The 20243-nt window shown below is 32.3% G+C and overlaps 1 protein-coding gene across 1 annotated transcript in view; it reads right to left on the bottom strand.

The window, feature by feature from the left end:
- Window positions 1-20243, bottom strand: part of USH2A (usherin) — a 795295-nt gene that overhangs the window by 664779 nt on the left and 110273 nt on the right. The gene's annotated exons all lie outside the window — the stretch shown is intronic.

Here is a 20243-nt window from a genome sequence, read left to right as displayed (position 1 = left end):
CAGGTGCTTCTGGCAGAGGGAGAAGAAATGAAGCATTTTGAAGTACATCAGAGCACTCTGTTCTTAACGATATCTGCCTCAGGATAAATTAGTTAACCAGAGTCTAGAGACCTAGAGAAAGGAAATACTCAACTCCAGCCCCCGCTAGTCACTCTGTCCCACCTAAAGGGGAGGTGGGGAGAGGGGAAAAAGAGGCACACATGAAGTTCACAGTCCAGAGGCAAAGGCTTACTAAAAGACTGAAAACTAAAGGGAAGTAGAAAATAGTAAAACTAACATTTAATAATCATAAGACTATAGAACACTTGCCCTCCCCTCACTCCTCACCAGCACATTGCTAAAAAACTTATTTACAGTAGTTCCTCTCACCTGGCACATCATGTCTGGCTTTCAAGAAAAAAATTACAAGGCATACCAGAAGGCAAAAAACACAATCTGAAGAGAAAAAGCAAGCATCAGAACCAGATATGACAGAGATGTTGATGTTAGAATTATCAGGCAAGGAATTTAAAACAACTATGATCAATATGCTAAGTGCCCTAATGGAAAAAGTAAACGGCATGCAAGAACAGATGGGCAATATAAGCAGAGAGATGGAAATTCTACAAAAGAACCAAAAAGAAATGCTAGAGATCAAAAAACACTGTGCCAGAAATGAAGAATGCCTCTGATGAGCTTAGTAGTAGATTGAATAAGGCTGGGGAAAGAATCTCTGAGCTAGATGAACTATCAATAGAAACCTCAAAAACCGAAAAGCAAAAAGAACAAAGACTGAAAAATCAGAACAGAAAATCCAAGGACTGTGGAACAACTATAAAAGGTGCAACATATGTATAATGGGAAGGAAACGAGAGGGAGAATGGAATAGAAGAAATATCTGAAACAATAATAACTGAGTATTTCCCCAACTTAATGTCAGACACCAAACCAAAGATCCAAGAAGCTCAGAAAACACCAAGAAAGATAAATGTCAAAAAACAAACAAAAAACCCCACTATACCTAGGCATATCATTTTCAAACTACAGAAAATCAAAGATAAAGAAAAAATTCAGAAAGAGAAACCAAAGTTAAAATACACCTAACCTATATAGTAACAAAGAATTATATCTAACTTCTCCTCAGAAAACATGCAAGCAAGAAGAGAATTGTGTGAAGTACGTAAAGTGTTGAGAGAAAAAACCTACCAACCTAGAATTCTGTACTCTGCAAAATTATCCTACAAAAGTGAAGGAGAAATAAAGACTTGTCAGACAAACACAAATTGTGAAAATGTGTTGCCAGTAGACCCTACTTGCAAGAAATGTTAAAAGAAATTTTCTAGAGAAAAGGAAAATAATATACATCAGAAACTTGGATATACATAAAGAAAGGAAGAGCATCAAAGAAGGATAAGTGAAGATAAAACTGTAAAAACTTCCTATCAGTTACAAAGGTAAAGAGAAATAGAAAATAGTAAAACTAACATTTAATAAACTGTAATTTAATATTAGAAACTTTGAGAATTATTTTCCTTGTAAAAAATCATTCAGTATCTTGAATAATGCTTGCTTTCCTATTCTGTAAATTTCCATATTGAGCATCTTTTCTAAGCCTTGAGAATTGTCATACTCCTTTCTAAGTATGGATCAGCCTGCTTCCATCATTTTCATGTTTGTGTTTTCACTGACGTGCAATATCTCTGAGATTCCTTTAATGTAAAGTTTTTGTTGGCATCATTTCCTCTAGGACATCTTTACCTATTCATCACAACCAATGTCCTCATTTATGCTAAATTCACATTTATTAAGTTGCCCTGGCTGCATATATAAAGTATTCCAAATGATGACAGTGATCAGCTATTTGTTCTCTAAAAAGAAATATTTAATTGAAATTTCACTCCCAAAACATTCTTTCTTTCCATCTTTGTTGGCCAATTCTTCTTTTTTGAATATTCATATTTACAAAATGTCACATGGGTTTATCAAGAGGCTAGACCACTACAAGCTTCTCTGTGAATGAACTGATTAATGGATGTGCACTGACCAGTCACCAATAGAGTGAAAGAAGCTGCATGATTGGTCACTGATCATGATGTGCAACAGTTATATATATAATTTGTAGACTGACAAGCCAGCAGCAAAATTTGTATTTTATGAAATTACTTACAGGTAATATACCATGATAACTAATATTTGAACCATGTTTTTAGAGGATTGGTGTTTAACTAAAGCAGACCTGTTATGTACTGGATCAATTAAAGCTAGAAAATTTTTTTAATTAGTGCGTTTAGCATCTAATATACATACAATTTATGGACAAAGCAAAATTTATTCCATAGATTAAGGAACTATTCATGGGAACTGTGGTAAAATTTTAGCATAATTATGTACTTAATAAAAGTAATACTATCCCTTTCATAAAATAAATGAAGTAGAAAATTAAAATCACTGATAATTCAATTGCCAAATGATAAGCTACAATATTTTAATGATTTTTTTCAAAACTTATAAATGTGTATTTTTTTCCTTTTTCTCAAATTTAAGAATACACAAAAACACACATATAACCCATACTATTACATAGTCTCTTATCATTAAATATCATGAATTTTATTGCATTATTTATCATATTCATAAAATAACTTATTTAGCCAGTCTGCAACTACAGCAGAAACTCTTTGCTTCTTCTAATTTTTTGTTTTTCTTGTGGATATTTCCTTAACAAAATTATAAGTGATAAAGTTATATCACAAGAATGTAAATATTTTAAACGATTTTGTGAAATATGACCACTTTCTTCTAGAAAAATTAAACTAATTTATAATCCCACAAGTAGTATCTGAGAATGTCCATTTTCCTGTGTTCTGCCCATCTAAAGTCTATGATTATCTCTTCACTATTTTGATTTTAGAAAAGTGTCAATCACTGTTTCAGTATGTATGTTGTTGATTACTAGTAAGGTTTTACATTTTTCATCTAGTTTTGATAAAATATAATATTTTTGTGAGAAAATTGCTCATTTTTATTTTGCATATTCATTTTTTCTTATTGCTTTTAAATATCTTTTCATATATTAGGTACATTTATCTTTGCCTGTCAAATAGTGAGGATTTAGTTCATAATTTTCAATATATACTTATATTTTATTTTCTTTTTCTACTTTATTTCTACATTATTGGCCCAAAATTTTAGCACCATAGTTAATAAGTATGCCATAGTGGTGACGGTGGATGTATTTGTATTATTTCTGACTTTAATGGAAATGTCTTTAATATTACAACTTTTATAATGATGTTGACCATTGATTTTAGGTAGATGATCTTTATGACTTAAAAGGAGAAATCTCTATTCCAAAATAAACAAGGTGATTTTATATAAAAACAAAATATTGTCAATTTTATTAAATGTTCTGAATCAACTGACCTATTGAACTGAAAAATTATGTTATAGGTTAACAGGTTAATTAAAATCTATGCTTGCATTCTTAGAATAAACTCAACATCATTAATGGCAAATAATAATGGTAAATAATGGTTAAAGTTATGTAGGATTTCTGCATTTATAGTCATAAATTCTATTGCTCCATGTTTTTATACAGACATTAAAATAAATAAAACCTTAAAACTTTAATAAGGAATAAATATGTATTTGTATTAATTTCAATGTCTGAATGATTAACAAATTTTCATTTTGTACACTAAAACCTATTATAGTTTGCCAAGTTACACTGCATTTAAATTATGATTGATTCTAGATAAGATCTGAAATAAATATGTACATACCAATAAATATGTACATTCTTACCTTTTTTTTTTTTTTTGGCTGTAAAATACTTAACGTGACTTCTGAAAGTACCCAACTTTTTCCATAGTCACATACATAAATTAGGAACCAGAAGAGTCAAACCATGTAAAATAAAGTATCAAAAAGTCTCCTCATATGTTCACAATAATAGTCCTTTGTTTTTTTTAGTTAACATTTTTTAAAACTATTTTGATATTTTGGACAACAAATGTCATTCCTTTTTTCTATTTTCTGCAATAAGTATCTACTATTTCAGAACAGTTTATTTGACATATTTCATAATTATTATTGGAACAAACTCTAGTCAAAAGCATTTTATCCAGTATTTATTTTGCTCTACTAGTTCATGGCTGAACAATTTCTTCCCTTAATATTTTTAAACGTAGAAAGAAAAAATATAAGAACTTAATTGTCCAATGTGCTGTTCTTTTATGGTATGCTGAAAAGTTTAGTATGTAAACGCATTGAGTCCTCTACTTAGCTGAGGAGGAAAAGAAAAAAGACAGACAGAGAAGAGAATGAGAATGTAAATATTAAGTCAGTTTTCATGTCAGGTAAGGCTGCATTCTAATTATTGATAAAGTATGCACGCTTACACTTTGGCCTATTAAAAAAATCGGTATCATATTTGTCTTGGAATGAAGAAGATTGTTTTCCGCAAGATCATTTATAACCCTTTGGGCTGGATAGCTGTCCCTCTTCTCTTCTCTCCCTGCACTCTATTAATACCTTGACCCTGCTCCTATCCACTTTGAACTCAAATGATTGGTTTGCTTACATGTATCTTTCAGGAAATGCAACTTACTGATTTTTATACTCCTGTAGTCATCCTCACAGTAGGAGTTTAACAGACAATTGCTAAGGTGCTAACTGAAAATTCACTTCTAATGATATTAATTTCCAAACAAAATCATTCTTGAAAAAATTTAGAGAGGGGTACAATGGGAACAATTAATAAACAGTAATGTTTATATAAAGTGTTCACAATTGCATGGTATCTGATGACTTGCAATAAACCACCTAAAAATATAAAATGAAACACATTTTGTAAAAGATATGTAGCATTCAGTAGGGTATTGTCAACTATGGGTCTTTGGCCAAAAAAAATTAAAAGTGGGGGAATTGACCTCTTTAAGTTTTCTCTCATCAGCAATAACCATTTGTAAATCAATTTTATTTTATATAGTCAAAAGTTAGAAATTAGGCATAGGCTGAAGTCAGACATCTTAGTTCAATTATTGGTACTGCCACTAACTGTGAAAAGTAACATGAACTGCATACTTTCTATGTTCTGGGCACTATATTAAGCATTTAAAATGAATTATTACATTGAATTCTCTAGGCTTTGTATTATATGGTATCCCACATCTGATTTCTGTTCTTGATTTTGCTAGCCCTGTGTTTTTGTATAATTAATTCTATCTCTTTAAGCCTAATTTTTCTCATCTAATATGGGGGGTAATAATTCCTGCCTCTTAGAGATGTTGTGAAGTCCAAGTACTTAGTAGAGTGTCTGTCACATCATAAGCCCTCAGTAAACATTGTCTACTACTTTATTGTTAGATTAGCAATTGGGGATCAAAGAGGTTAAGTAATGTGAAAACTATCATTGAACAATAAGTCCCTGAGTCTACTTTAACTCTGAATCTCAGATTCCTCATCTCTAAAAGGAAGGCAATGTAACACAACACCTTAACTGTTACTGACTCAAAATAATCTGAGGATAAGTGGCAATATTTTAAAAATGCTCTACAGCAGACAATAACACAACATTGTAAATCAACTATACTCCAATAAAAATTTTAAAGAAATAAAAAATGTTCAACACAAAGCCTGGCACATACTATGCTTTCAAAATCTGGAAGTTACAAGATGCAGGAGGAGGAATGAGGAGGACGAGCGGGGTAAAAATCCAACAGAGGCGGGGGCTTCCCTGGTGGCACAGTGGTTGAGAATCTGCCTGCCAATGCAGGGGACACGGGTTCGAGCCCTGGTCTGGGAGGATCCCACATGCCGCGGAGCAACTAGGCCCGTGAGCCACAACTAGTGAGCCTGCGCGTCTGGAGCCTGTGCTCCGAACAAGAGAGGCCGCGATAGTGAGAGGCCCGCGCACCGCGATGAAGAGTGGCCCCCACTCGCCACAACTAGAGAAAGCCCTCGCACAGAAACGAAGACCCAACACAGCCATAAATAAATAAATAAATACTTAAAAAAAAAAAATCCAACAGAGGTGTTGATCTCAAGTTCAAATGACACCAGCAGTATGTAAGACAGTCCCTATGTAATATATTGTCTACAACCATTGATAGGGGATTTTTGTGATCATAAACGTACTGGTCTGATTTAGACGTTGTAGCCTACAGAGTGGACCAAGGAGCAATTTATGACCAAAATGCATTTCTGGTTTATCATCTGTAGCTACAACTACTGAGGAGGTCTCATCTACACTTCATTCCTAGTAGCCATCAGACATCACCAGGATATCATTTCTAGTAGCCCTAAGTGTGGATAAGAAGGATAGATGAATACTCACTCTGATCTCCTGGCTTTGGAGAAGAGAAATGCGCTTATTACATTTTATTCCCCAGGTCAATTAGCCATGCAATTAACCAATGTTCCCAATGTTTTAAAAACTCTATCCCACTGCAAAACCTTGGCCAAATGCAAAATTTTGCTTCAATGCCTGAAGTCTATTTTTTTTTTTTTAACTTCATTTAAAAGTATTCTTATTGACGTCTGTGCTCTCCCAATGATGGTGTTAATATTATTCAAGTTACGCTTTCTTGCATAACTTAGTGGAAGTGATGATATGCAACCTGTGGTCCTGTCACACTGATTACGGATGCAGTTTGTCTTCAACAAAGCAACTGCCGGCTGTTGGAGTTTGGGATGTTGCCTACATGAACTAGTGGAGTGAATCCAGCAAAAGCATTCCTTTGATATTCTTACGAAAACAACGTTTATGCTTTTAGACTGTGATATAAAAAGATTCCTTTGAGATTTTATCCTTATTGTCAACTTAGAAGCCATTATCAAAAAGTCTTTTTGTAAATAATACTGGAATAAATACTTTACTGATATTCTAAAGATACAGTCCTCGCTCCTTTAATGTTTAAAAACAAAGAGGAATTTGCCACTAATCTAATGGGTTGGTTTGGGTCTGACCAAGTAGTTGTTAGGTGGCTAGCCTTCCTTTTGTGGACAATAAAAAACCTACAGAAATATTGGTAATATTTTAGTCTTTTCTAGAGAAAGCAAGCATAGCTAGCATTTTTCAACTCTCAAATTTTTTTTGGAAAAAAAAAATTCTAACACTAGGGTGCAAGAGTTTGTAGAAAGGGCCAGTACAGACAATATTTCTAGGATGGGAGTTTGTCCACAGCTTTCAGGACAGCATATGTGTACATTCCACTGGACCCAACAATTCCACTGGGAATTCAGAAAAGTACATTTTTAAAACTATTTGAGAGAGAATTTTTTTATAATGTGGTCTTTATAATAGGAAAGAAAAGGATACAAGATAAATGTCCAAAAGTAAAGAAATGGCTAAAAAATATCATATATCTTCAAAGAAATATAATGCAACCATTCATAAGGACAAGTGTAGATAAGTATTTATAATACAATTTGAATTTAAAAACCAAGTGAAAAGTAGTATGTAGAGTATAATCCTATTTTCTAGATAAAGGTAGACTCATCTGTGAATATGAATACAGAGATACAACTTTAAGAAGACAGAGATAGATGACACAGATTTCTTTAGTAGAATATCAATAATAAAAAATCTGAAAGGATGGAAACTATTTGCCAAGGTTGTCTAGGGGCGGTAGGGTTACAGATGACTTACTTTTTATAACATTATTTCTTTCCACAGTGTGCATTTATTAGTAATGTATTAAAAATTGTGTGTAAATAAAATGCAACTGCATGGATGATTACAAGAAAATTATACATTATTTGTATCATTTGCATGTAACATTTTGCTAAGAAAAGCTAAGAAAATTAAAATGTTCTTATTTTAAATTACACACAGCTCAATAAGATACTACAGAGAAAATGACTCTCTCTTTGAGCATAATGTAGGCTGAAAGAGTACATGAATTACCAGTAAACAGAATATGTTTTTTAAACGATAGAAGATTTTCAAAATGATGAGATTAACATATAGAAGCAAGGATTCTGAGAAATGACAGCTTAAATTTCTGTTTTAAAGTTTGATTTAAAACATACACAACTATGGCACCTTGACACACATTCTGGCCTCTGATCTTAAGGATGAAGCTGTGTTTTTATCATTTTATGTGGTTTACAAAGACAGATAAAAGAGAAGGAATACTCTGTAGTCTATTTTTTTATTACAACATTTCATAAAACTGTTACATTTTTCATCTTATAATTCTGTTTCTCACAACTCCTTTTCGATAATACAAAGAAAATCGTGACAAAATGGAAGAAATAATAATTAAGGGCATGACGAGTAAGTGTTTGAATTCTCACAATTATTTCTATCTTTTCTGTTAATGACTTTTAAAGTTTCATTTAAAATCTAGAAATAGTTGTATATCTTATATTTTGGTTCTGAACCAAATGTTTTTCTACCTAATGTTCTCCCGATCTCCAGTTGATCACTTGTCACTTTTGATTATGTTTCAGTTTCTTCTGTACCAACTGGATTCCCCCTGATATGTCCCTGGTTGTTCAAATTATAAGGTTAGACAATGGTTATATCAGGGTGAGGACCTTTATCAACTGATTCATTTAATTGCTTTCATTCTGATAGCATCTTAAAGTCTACTAATCAACTCCCCTAAGTTGCAGCCAAATACTTTGACATGTTCAGGTAGACAAATCATAGAATAATCATTGAATATAGAAGACACTGATGACATTTATTTTACTACATTATGTATTAATATTACACAATGACATTTCTCTCTTCTGGACCATTAAACTGGAATAGTGTTCTTTTGTTACTATTACAGACTAGCAAAGACAATCTTTCAAAGATTATCCACAGGTCCAAAAGCACTTTTATCAACTCTACTCCCATCAGTCTCAATTTTGATCTACTATTGCCAATATTTCAAATCTGATCCAAATTTACAGAAAAAGCACAAACATACATATAGTCCCATTTTCAAAAATGTAACTATAGCAGCAACACATTTCTTCAGTCACTTATCCAGCAATCTTAAATGTTCATTATGTGTCTTTGAAGGAAGGAAGAAAATGTCCTCTTAGCCAAAAATACATAAAGGCCATGGGAAGATGGGAGGTGGGTGGGGTCGTCCCACAAGTTACTAACAGAAGAGTTCAACAGACTCAACCGTCCAACAGACTCAATGCCCTTTGAAAGCTCAAGTTCATAATGATGACCATGAGTCATCGAAAACAACTTGTCTTTAACAGTCACAGGTTAAGAAAACGAAGAAGTGAACAATTTGTTTTTGAATGATTTCAAAAAACAGATTAAAACTTCTTTTAATGTTCATTTTAAAAGATCACATCTGGAAAATTTACAAAGAGTAGTTAATGCCACAATTCTGGTAAATAAATGAAATAATCCTTTTTTTAAAGTCTAGTGCATACCATACAGGCTAAAATTTTAGAGGTGCAAAGAAGAACTATGGGTACTGACTTATCTCCATAAGCATGCATAGAGAAAACAGCATTTTGTCTATACTTTTAAAATCACTGCAATTATCATAGAATATTATAATAGTACTTTACCTCTCTGTTGTCCTTGTTAGATTCTGAGCTTCCTTAAGCAGGAACCAGATTTTATTGATCTAATGAATCCCAGCATAATGCCTGGAACTTTGTAACTGCTCAATAAATGTTTATTGGGTGAGGGAATGAACAAATGAATGTATGAATGAGTGAATAAATCAATGAACGGTTGATGCAACGAAAGCTCATTTCTATCAGTGAATTCATTTCTTTCATTCCTGGCTCTAGCAAAAAAAACAAAAGTGAGACAAAATTATTTCCCTTTTTACCCTCAACAGTAAAATGCCCACAGACGTCTTTATCTAGGCAATGCTTCCCATGTACTAAGAAGAGCTAAGGCTTATGGTGTCAGGCCTAAGCGCTTCCTATGTATTTGATGACTAAATCTCTCCAACAACCTATGAAGTAGTAGTTGCTATTACCTCCGTTTAACAACTAAGAAAACTGAGGAATAGGAAAGAAATTGAATAAATTTCTAAAATCATCCAGTAGAATTTCAACTAGTATAAACTAGAATGTAAAAATTTCTAAGGGCAGAAAAGTTTGTTGGTTTTTATTCATTACTATATTTCCAGGGCCTAGAGGAAGCCCTAGCACATAGCAGGTATTCAGTTTAGATACACAAATGATAGATACATATGCACATACATACATAGGTAGATAGATAGCCCTTGCTCCTAATCACCATGCTAGACTGTCTCCAGGGATAGAAGATGACCTCTGAGGGAGGGAGGTGTTGAGTGGATTCACTATGGCTAGATGTCCATTCTTACCTCCTTTGGCTCAGAGTCTAAACTGGATGGCAGAGCCCGGGAAACTCAAACTAGGAGTCACCCCACTCCTGGCTGGAAAATTCAGAGGTATGTAGGCATCCCCTGCCTCTATGGGAAGGGAAGCAGGGCAATCTGTTTCAAAGTGAGAGATTATAAACTGCTCACTTTTTAGTCAGTATAGTACTACTTACTGAGCTAAAAGAGGTTATTTGTTACACTATTCCCAAATGGCCTAAATGAATTAGAGATCTTTGGAAGGTCTGTAAATTACTCCTTTCTCATCAGTAGAAGCCAGACAGTAGGTTGGAAATTTTAAGAGTCTTAAATCTCTAATAATAATAATTGTCCTCAGGCCCTATTCACAACTTCCTCTTTCCTTCGAATGTAGTGGTAGTTGTATTTCAAATGATGCAATTTCGTGTAATTTCTTTTGTCTACTTGATAGAGAAATCACCTTTATAAACATAAAAACTTCAGTGTACTCATGTAACTATTTTTTCCAATAGAAGTTTCTCCAGGTATCTCTAACGTTCCAATCATAAAGGTATTGTTACACAAACTTGTTAATTTATCATCATGATAGATTGGGTGGGATGGGTGTGGAAGCATAGCTAAAACTTCCAACTCTGGAGAGAATCTAGACAGAAAATGGCTGAATGCTTTGCACACAATAAGTGATCAATATATGTTTGATAAATGCATGAATGTATGGAGGAATGACCTAATAGATTGCTTACATTTATAACATGCTGCAGGATGGTACCTTAGTACATGCGGTATTTAATTAAATAGTAACATAAAAGGTTTAAAGGTAAATGCAATATTTTACCTGCAGAATTTTACCTATGGATTACTATGTAATCTTAACTAGCAAATTTAAAACAATTACCATGCTTCACCATTGAGAAGACAGAAATGTTCATGTATTTATCCTTCAATGATATATTCCTTTCTCAGTAATTATCTTTCCCCTAGTTAGAAATTCTCATATAATTAAAGTGCCCACAGAAAAATTGTACTTACCTGCTTTCTAAGTGCTAAAATTAACAGCATCAATTAAATAACTATTAATACTATTCGACAATACTGATCAGACATTGGTGGCAATACAATGATTGTGAATACTTAATATACAAAGCCTGTCTGGCAATTCAACTATTGATATGTGGTGGCTACTTTTAGAAACTTTCTAATTCATGCAATGCCTTGTCTGTACCTCTACAGGCACTGTGCAATGGAGGATTAGAAAATCATCCAATAAAACAAATTTTAATAATGTGTGAAACAAAATCTACACTTGCAAAAGTAGACTGTAGGCAAAATTATTCAGACAACTGATTCAGTTCTACACATCATCTCTGTATAAATATAACTGATAGCCTATGTACTTTTAAGCACAGGGTTCTTTACCATGTGATTTGTGAATACAGACCATCTAACTATGGCTAGTTGTTGAATGAAGCAGAAGCACCTGGATGATGGGCCCCGGAGTTTTATTCATTAATTTTGAATACTGATGGTGTTTGATATTTGATTTTTCCCTTGAGCTTTCTGTTCTTTGTTTTTCCCCTCTTTCTTTTTATTGTGTGACTTGCTCAGTGCACTAAAAAGACACATGTGAAGATACAACAGGTTCCCCCTAGAGTCCAGAAGGAGGACTTTAAGATTTGCTCAAGTTTGTGGGTAGTGGCCAAGCCAAAGCAATTCCACTGTGTAATATAATAATTTAACCCTGTTTATAGGCCAGAAAATATGGCCTGGAGTAAATAACACATTTGTATAGTATAAACTGCATATTTTGAAAAGAAACTTAATGAAAAAGAAATGGATTATATTAAAAATGTTCTTTACATGCAACTGTTCCAAATAATATATGTAATACAAAATATGGATTCATATGTTAAGAAGCATAATCCATTATCTCTGTCGTTTAGTTTAATGAGTAGACATAAAAATGCATTTGAGTTACTATTTGGATATAAAGCCAACTTACATTCCAAATTTTATCTAGTGCTAGACATGAGTACTAGATTAGTAAATTAAAAATCCTTTTATTAGTATAGCTGCATTTAATTTTTCCTTTTAAGATTTAAAATGTCAACAATATTTATATTATTTGTTAATTACAAACTGTCAGCCTGAATCACTTGTTTGTGTTAAAGTCATCTCCATGTATTATAGTAATTAGTGTCTTCCAGGGAATCTTTTTTGAATTTCATAAATGAAAGTCCTTCAATATTTTCAAATACTTGCACCTATAATCAAGATTTTATGGTTGTACTCTAGCATAAGGTTCTACATATAGAAGGCATTTCATAAATATTTGTTAAATGAAGAGAGCAAAGGATGAAGCTTCACATTAGAACAATAAGGGTACACAGTAATCATTAATTTTGTAATGGTGATTCCATGCTGAAGAGAGTAGCACCACCTCCACTGTCTTTACCGATAGCAAGAATACTTAACATAGATAATATGTTCCTAATAGACTAATAAATCAAATTATTATATTTTAGGAAAATTATGTTGAGATATTTAAGACATGCAAAATTTATAAAAACAGCAAATAATTGTGTTCCTTATTCACCACCTGACGAAAATAAAATAAAATGCCGTATACATTTCACCTTACCAATAACATCTGAATTTAGTAATATTCATTCACAAGTATTTCTTGATAATTATACTTTATATTTTTGTATTACTTGTAACATAGTATTGTTCTACATGGTTTTAATTTTACATAAATGGTATACTGTATGTATTATTCTAAAACAAGCTTTTTGCACTCCATTGTTTGAGAAGTCTAATGTTGACACAATACCTAAATTCATTCATATCCACTGCTGTATTTCTTTAAATATTTGCAGATTGTTTTTCCACAGTGGTGGCACCTTCCCATCAGTGGCATATCAGTGCTCAGTACGTAATTCACATCTTTGTCAGCATCTGAAATTTTCAGATTTTTTCATCTTTACCAACCTCATGGGTATAAACCGTTATCTCATAGTTTTGGTTACTTTATCAATAACCAGTAAAGGTTCAGATGTTTTCATATGTATATTGACCATTTAAGTTGCCACTTCTGGCCTCTTCTGTGAATTACCCATTCATTAATTTGGTAAGTTTTTCAATTAGTTTGTATGATTTAAAAGTTCCCTTGGTTATATGCATTGTCTTGCCAATATCATCTGCTAGTCTGTAGTCTTTCTCTTTTCTTAAAAAGGTAGCTTTTGATGATTAGAAGTTTCTACTTTTAACATAGCCACATTTACCAATCTCTTCCTTTGTTAGTTTGTGCTTCATGTGTCCAAAAGTCCAAGGGAAAAATGTTATTTATCTTCATAATAAGACATCAGTGGCGTATCCCATATTTTCCAAGGGAAAAATGTTATTTATCTTCATAATAAGACAATATTGCAAAGGGCAAGACCCTGCCACTATCTTCCCCAAATTTATTTCCACTGTTTTCACTCCTCTAATCATCTTTACGTTAGAATAAGTTTGTCAAGTCACAGAAAAAATATCTGTTGTAATATTTTGATTAGAATTAAACTGAATTTATATTATGATTGGGGAGAATTGACATCTGTTATATTAAATCTTCCTCAACATAAGCATGGTGTAGTTCTCCAATAATTTAGGTCTTTTAAATATTTTTCAGTAATGTTTCCACCATACACATCATTTGGTAGGTTTTCCTTTGGATATTCCTATTAGTATCTCTTTTCAAATTAAGCTTCCTATCTGTTATTTTGTTATATAAAAGGCAATTGATTTCCATGAATCCATCCTACATCTAGGATTACTGAACTCATTAATATTTAATAATTTGTCGAGTTTTCTGGCATCTTATGACCGAATCATCTTGTCTTCATATACTGGCAGTTCAATTATTTCTCTTAAATATTTTTTATTGAATTATAGTTAATTTACAATGTTGTATTAGTTTCAGGTGTATAGCAAAGTGATTCAGTTATATGTATTGATATATGTATATATATATATATACACATACATGTATATATTCTTTTTCAGATTCTTTTCCATAATAGGTTATTACAAGATATTGACTATAGTTCCCTGTGCTATACAGTAGGTCCCTGTTGGTTACCTATTTTACATATAATAGCATATATATGTTAATCCCAAATTCCTAATTTATCTCCCCTCTACCCGTGCTACCCACTTTGGTAACCATAAATTTGTTTCCTGTCTGTGAGTCTATTTCTGTTTTGTAAATAAGTTCATTTGTATCTTTTTTTTTTAGATTCCACATATAAGTGATATCATATGATAGTTGCCTTTCTCTGACTTACTTCACTTAACATGATAATCTCCAGGTCCATCCATGTTGCTGCAAGTGGCATTATTTCATTCTTTTTTACAGCTAATATTCCATTGTATATATGTAGCACATCTTCTTTATCCATTCATCTGTCAATGAACATTTAGGTTGCTTCCATGTCTTGCCTATTGTAAACCGTGTTGCAATGAACATTGGGGTGCATGTATCTTTTCAAATTAATTTTTCTCTGGATATATGCCCAATAGTAGGATTGCAGGATCATATGGTAACTCTATTTTTGGTTTTTTAAGGAACCTCCATACTGTTCTCCATAGTGGCTATACCAATTTACTTTCCCACCAAGAGTGTAGGAGGGTTCCTTTTTCTCCACACCCTCTCCAGCATGTATTATTTGTAGACTTTTTGATTATGGCCATTCTGAGTGGTGTGAGGTGATACCTCACTGCAGTTTTGATTTGCATTTCTCTAGTAATTAGCCAGGTTGAGCATCTTTTCATATGCCTGTTGGAATTATTTCTTTCCAATTCTTTAAGTGTTTATTTCTTTTTCTTATCATATTTAACTGGCTATATTCTTCAAAAATATGTTGAATAACAGACAATCTTGTCTTATTGCTGACTTTAAAGGAAACCAAAATTATGTGCACTGTTGTTTCTAGAAATCTGTAGATTTTTTTTTATCAGGTTAAGGGAGTCTGCTTCAATTCAGAGTGTGTTGAAAATATTAATCTAGATGGATGTGATATGTTGTCAACTGCTGTTTTCCAAATCTATTGAAATGAGCATGTTTTTCCTCCCTTCACGAGTTAATGTGGTAAATTACATTAATTAATTTAATTTCACTTGCATTCCTGGGAGAAACACAATTTGGCTACTATATTTTATTGTATTTATAAATAGCTAGATTTGGTTTGTTATTATTTTAAAATTTTAGTCTTATGTTTACAAGTGAGAATGATCTATAAATTTTCTTTTTTGTACTGCCTTTGTCTGATTTTGTTTCCTGGCCTCCTCACTTCTATTGATAGAATTCAAAATAAAGGTCTGTGCCCTCAGATAAAAACTTGGCATGCTGTATATTTAACTTATTAATTGCTGTTGAGTCTTCTATCCCCACCAGCAATGCTTAAGAGAATGCAAAAACCTCTTCAAGAATAAAAATTGTGCTTTGCTCAGAGATGTAAATCTATTGCTCAGTAGATGAGTACTCAATAAAATTTTATTGGATTAACAAAAGATTCATAATTTTAGTTGGGGGTTATATTCTCTTATTCTATTTTTCTTGATGATTTGCATAATGGTGAAGTGACTCAATGCAGTCATTCACTGAAAACTAGTTAATGCCTACAATGTGTTCTGATTACAAATTCTATATAATTTGTTAAGACCATCTTTATTGATTAATGCATGATCACTGTTTATAAATTTTCCATATGATCTTGACATGAATGTGTATTTTTTCATTGCTGGACACAGGAATCTACTAGTTTAGGCTTCAAATTAGTTCAATCCTCAATTACTAAGGTTTTTCTTATTTATTTGTTCATTTCTGGACTGCCTGTTTGATCAATTACTAATGAGATATTATTAAGTCACCTATATTGATGGTGGATTTGTCAATTTCTCCTTCCAGTTCTGTCAAATTTTGCTCTGTACTTTTGAATCTATACTATAAGATGCATATAAGTTTAGAATTGTATCTTTTATCATTATGTAATGCACCTCTGTATCCCTAATAAAACTTTTTAAAGTCTATTTTACCTAATATTAATATAGCTTAAGCCAGCTTTCTTACATTTTCAAACTTTGTGTGTTTGTGTTTTAGGTACATATCTCACAGTCTAGAATCAGTGTCATACTAAGCCATATTCAAGCCTGATACACCAAAATATGTACTCCTATATACACTTATAAAATATCCTCCCACAGTTGGAACCAAGTGGTCTGAGAGCACACATTGTATGATTTAAGTTTGTTCAGGTGCGTTTTATGGCCCAGAATGTGGTTAATCTAGTGAATGTTCCAAGTGAGCTTGAGAAGAATGCATATTCTGCGATTGTTGGACAAAGTAATCCACAGGTGTTCAGTTATATATCCAGTTGATTGAAAGTGTTGTTGAATTCAACTATGCCCTTACAGATTTTCTGCCTACTGGATCTGCCCATTTCTGAGAGAGGGGTGCTGAAGACCCTAACTATGACAGTGACTTCATCTATTGGTACTTCCTCTTCTATCAGAGCTTCTGCCTTGTGTACTTTGATGCTCTGTTGTTAGGCACAAGCACATTAAGGATTGTTATGTCTCCTTGTAGACTTGACCCTTTTACTACTATGTAATACCCCATCTTATCACTAATAATTTTCCTTGCTCTTAACTGTGCTCTGTCTGAAATTAATATTTCAGTATTTACTCTAGTGTTCTTTTGATTAGTGTTAACATGATATATCTTTCTCCATTCCTTTACTTTTAATCTATATGTGTCTTTATATTTAATGTGGGTTTCTTGTAGACAACATATAGCTGTGTCATGTTTTTGATCCTCTCTGACAAACTCTTTTAATTGATGTTTAGGTCATTGATATTTAAAGTAATTACTGACATATTTGGAGTAATGCCTATTGTATCTGTTACTTTTTTCTATTCATTGCCCTCATTCTTTGATTCTTCCACTCTTTCTTTTATCTTCCACTCTTTCTGCCTTTTGTTGTTTTAATTGTGGATTTGATGTGATTCCATTTGCTCTCTTTTCTCAGCATATCAATTATCCTTTTTTTTTTTTTTTTACTTTTTAAAAAAGTGGATGTCCTAGAGTTTGTATTATACATTTCCAACTAATTTACAATAATTTACAACTAATCTAAGTCCACTTTCAAATAACACTACACCACTTCATGGGTAGAATAAGTACTTTAACAAAACAAAGCACCCCTGGATCCTCTCTTCTGTCCCTTGTATCATTGTTGCCACTTGATTCGCTAACACATAAGCTATAATCATCAAGTATGGAGTTGGCCAAAAAGTTCATTCAGGTTTTCGATCTTACTGAAAAATCCAAACGAACTTTTTGGCCAATCCAATATATTGTGCAATTATTATTTTGAACAAATTGTTATCTTTTAGATCAATTAAAATAAGAAAATCAAATGTTTTATTTTATCTTCACTTATTTCATCTCTAAGTCACTTCCTTTCTTTATGTAGATCCAAGCTTCTGATCTATATCATTCTCCTTCTCTCTGAAGAACTTCTTTGTTCTCTGAAGAAATCTCTGAAGAATTTCTTGCAAACAAGTCTACTGACAACAAATTCCCTCAATTTTGTTTGAGAAAGTTTTCACTTCTCCTTCACTTCTGAAGGATAGTTTTGCAAGTTACAGAATTCTAGGTTGGTGGGTTGTGTCTCTCAACACTTGAAATATTTAATTTTCCTTGTGTGCATGGTTTCTGAGATGTCAGAAGTAATTCTTATCTTTGTTCCTCTATAGGTTAGGTTTTTTTTGTTTTTTCTTTCTGGTTTCTTTTCAGATTTTTTCTTTATCTTTGATTTCCTGTGGTTTGAATATGATATACCTGGGTGTAAATTTTTGGAATTTATTTTGGTGTTCTCAGGCTTTCGGGATTAGTGGTTTGGTGTCTGACATTCATTTGGGAAATTCTCAGTCATTATTGCTTCTTCTTTTCCATTTCTTTCTTCTTTTTCTAGTATTTCCATTATGCATATATTATATCTTTTGTAACTGTCCCACAGTTCTTGGATATTCTTTTTTTTAAATCATTTTTCTCTTTGCTATTCAGTTTTGGAAATTTCTATTGACATATCCTCAAGCTCAGAGATTTTTTCTTCAGCCATGTCCAGTCTACTAATGAATCCATCAAAGACATCCTTCATTCCTGTTATAGTGTTTTTGATCTCTAGCATTTTTCTTTTTTTTTTTTTTTTTTTAGAATTTCCATCTTTCTGCTTACATTACCCATCTGTTCTTGTATATTATATCATTTTCCCATTAGAACCTGTAGCATATTAATTATAGTTGTTTTAACTTTCCAATCTGATAATTCCAACATTTCTACTATATCTGAATCTGGATCTGAAGTTTGCTCTGTCTCTTTAAACTGTACTTTTTGTCTTTTAGTACGCCTTTTAATTTTTTTTTGAAAACTGCACATTATGTACTGGATTAAAGGAACTCCATAAAAATAGGCCTTTAGTGATGTGGTCTAAGGTGTGGGGTGTGGGGAAGTGTTCAACAGCCCTATATAATTAGGTCTCAGGCTTTTAATGAGTGTGCAAGAGTTCCTCAGTCTGACCCCTTAGACACAGCAGGATGACTAGAGGGGGCTGGAGTCGAATATTTTCCTTTCCCTTAATTGTATTTTAATGTCCATTTTAGGAGTATCTTGCTATTTTATACACTCCACCATCTGTAATGCTATTATTAATAGAGTTTACATTTATTATTAAATATATCATTATTAAACAATGTTATTATTTAATACAGCTTATATATATTTACTGGTTCACTTGCTTATAATTCCTTCTTGCATATCAGGGCTTTTTTTCTGAAATCATTATATTTCTTTATGAAGTATAGCCTTTAAAAATTCTTTTAGTGAATCTACTGGTGGTAAAGTTGATAAATTTTGGTTAGACAAAAATGTATTTTTTCTCCCTTGTTGTTAATTGATAGTTTAGCTACAAATACAATTCTAGGTTTGTTGGTTACTTTCTCTTTGCAATTCAGAGGTATTGTACTATTCCACTGTCTTCTGGCTTCTACTGTGGATTGAGATATCCAATGTCACATTTCTTATAAATTCAGATCTATAAATAATTTATCTTTTTCTCTGGTTACTTTTTAGTATCTACTCTTGGTCTTTGATGATCATCAGATTCATTATATCTTACCTATGTATTTTTTTCATAGTCTACTTAGGATTCAGAAGAATCATGCCATTCCTTAGCTTTGGACAATTATTTACCCTTATCCCCTTAAATATCATATTTCTTCATTTGTATATGTTCATCATCTCTATTTACTTCTTCTATAAAGCTGTCACAATCTATCCCCTTGATCCTAACCTCTTTTTCACGTTTTAAACTTGCATTTTAAAGACATTTATGTATATACCTATCTCAGGGAAAGAAGTATAAGTGTTTTTCAAAGATTAATAATATCATCCACGTGTCACATAGGAAATGAAATTCTTGACCTTGACTCACTAAATGTACATCTAATGGAGATTCTATAATACAAACTGCCAGAATACTAGTTACATGAAAATGAATTAATTCATTAGTGTTACAAAACTATTGTATAAAATGAAATACATTTAGAGTAAAAAATTTCTGTGAGCAAACAGAAAACATAAGTAGTCATAAAGCTCGATGTGTAATAAAAATATGACACAAGTTAGTCATGATGACTCATACTTCTGGACTTCAGTGCTCTAAAGGAATACACTCTCTCAAATAACAGGAAATATTCATTTACATAAAAAGCAATGTAGAGTGTGACGCTGGCACCACTCAAATTATTGAATGGTAGGAAAGTTTATTATATAAAATGCTTTAAGCTGGCTCTGCTATTTATAATACTAACAAAAATGCATACTAAGGGTTTGATTTTAGTTAAAATTCCTAAAATCCATGA

This window comes from Eschrichtius robustus, chromosome 3 (assembly GCF_028021215.1).
Source record: "Eschrichtius robustus isolate mEscRob2 chromosome 3, mEscRob2.pri, whole genome shotgun sequence".
In the NCBI taxonomy this organism is placed as follows: Eukaryota; Metazoa; Chordata; class Mammalia; order Artiodactyla; family Eschrichtiidae; genus Eschrichtius; species Eschrichtius robustus.
The sequence above is the reverse complement of the archived record's forward strand: the minus strand, read 5'-3'. Positions and strand labels throughout refer to the sequence as shown.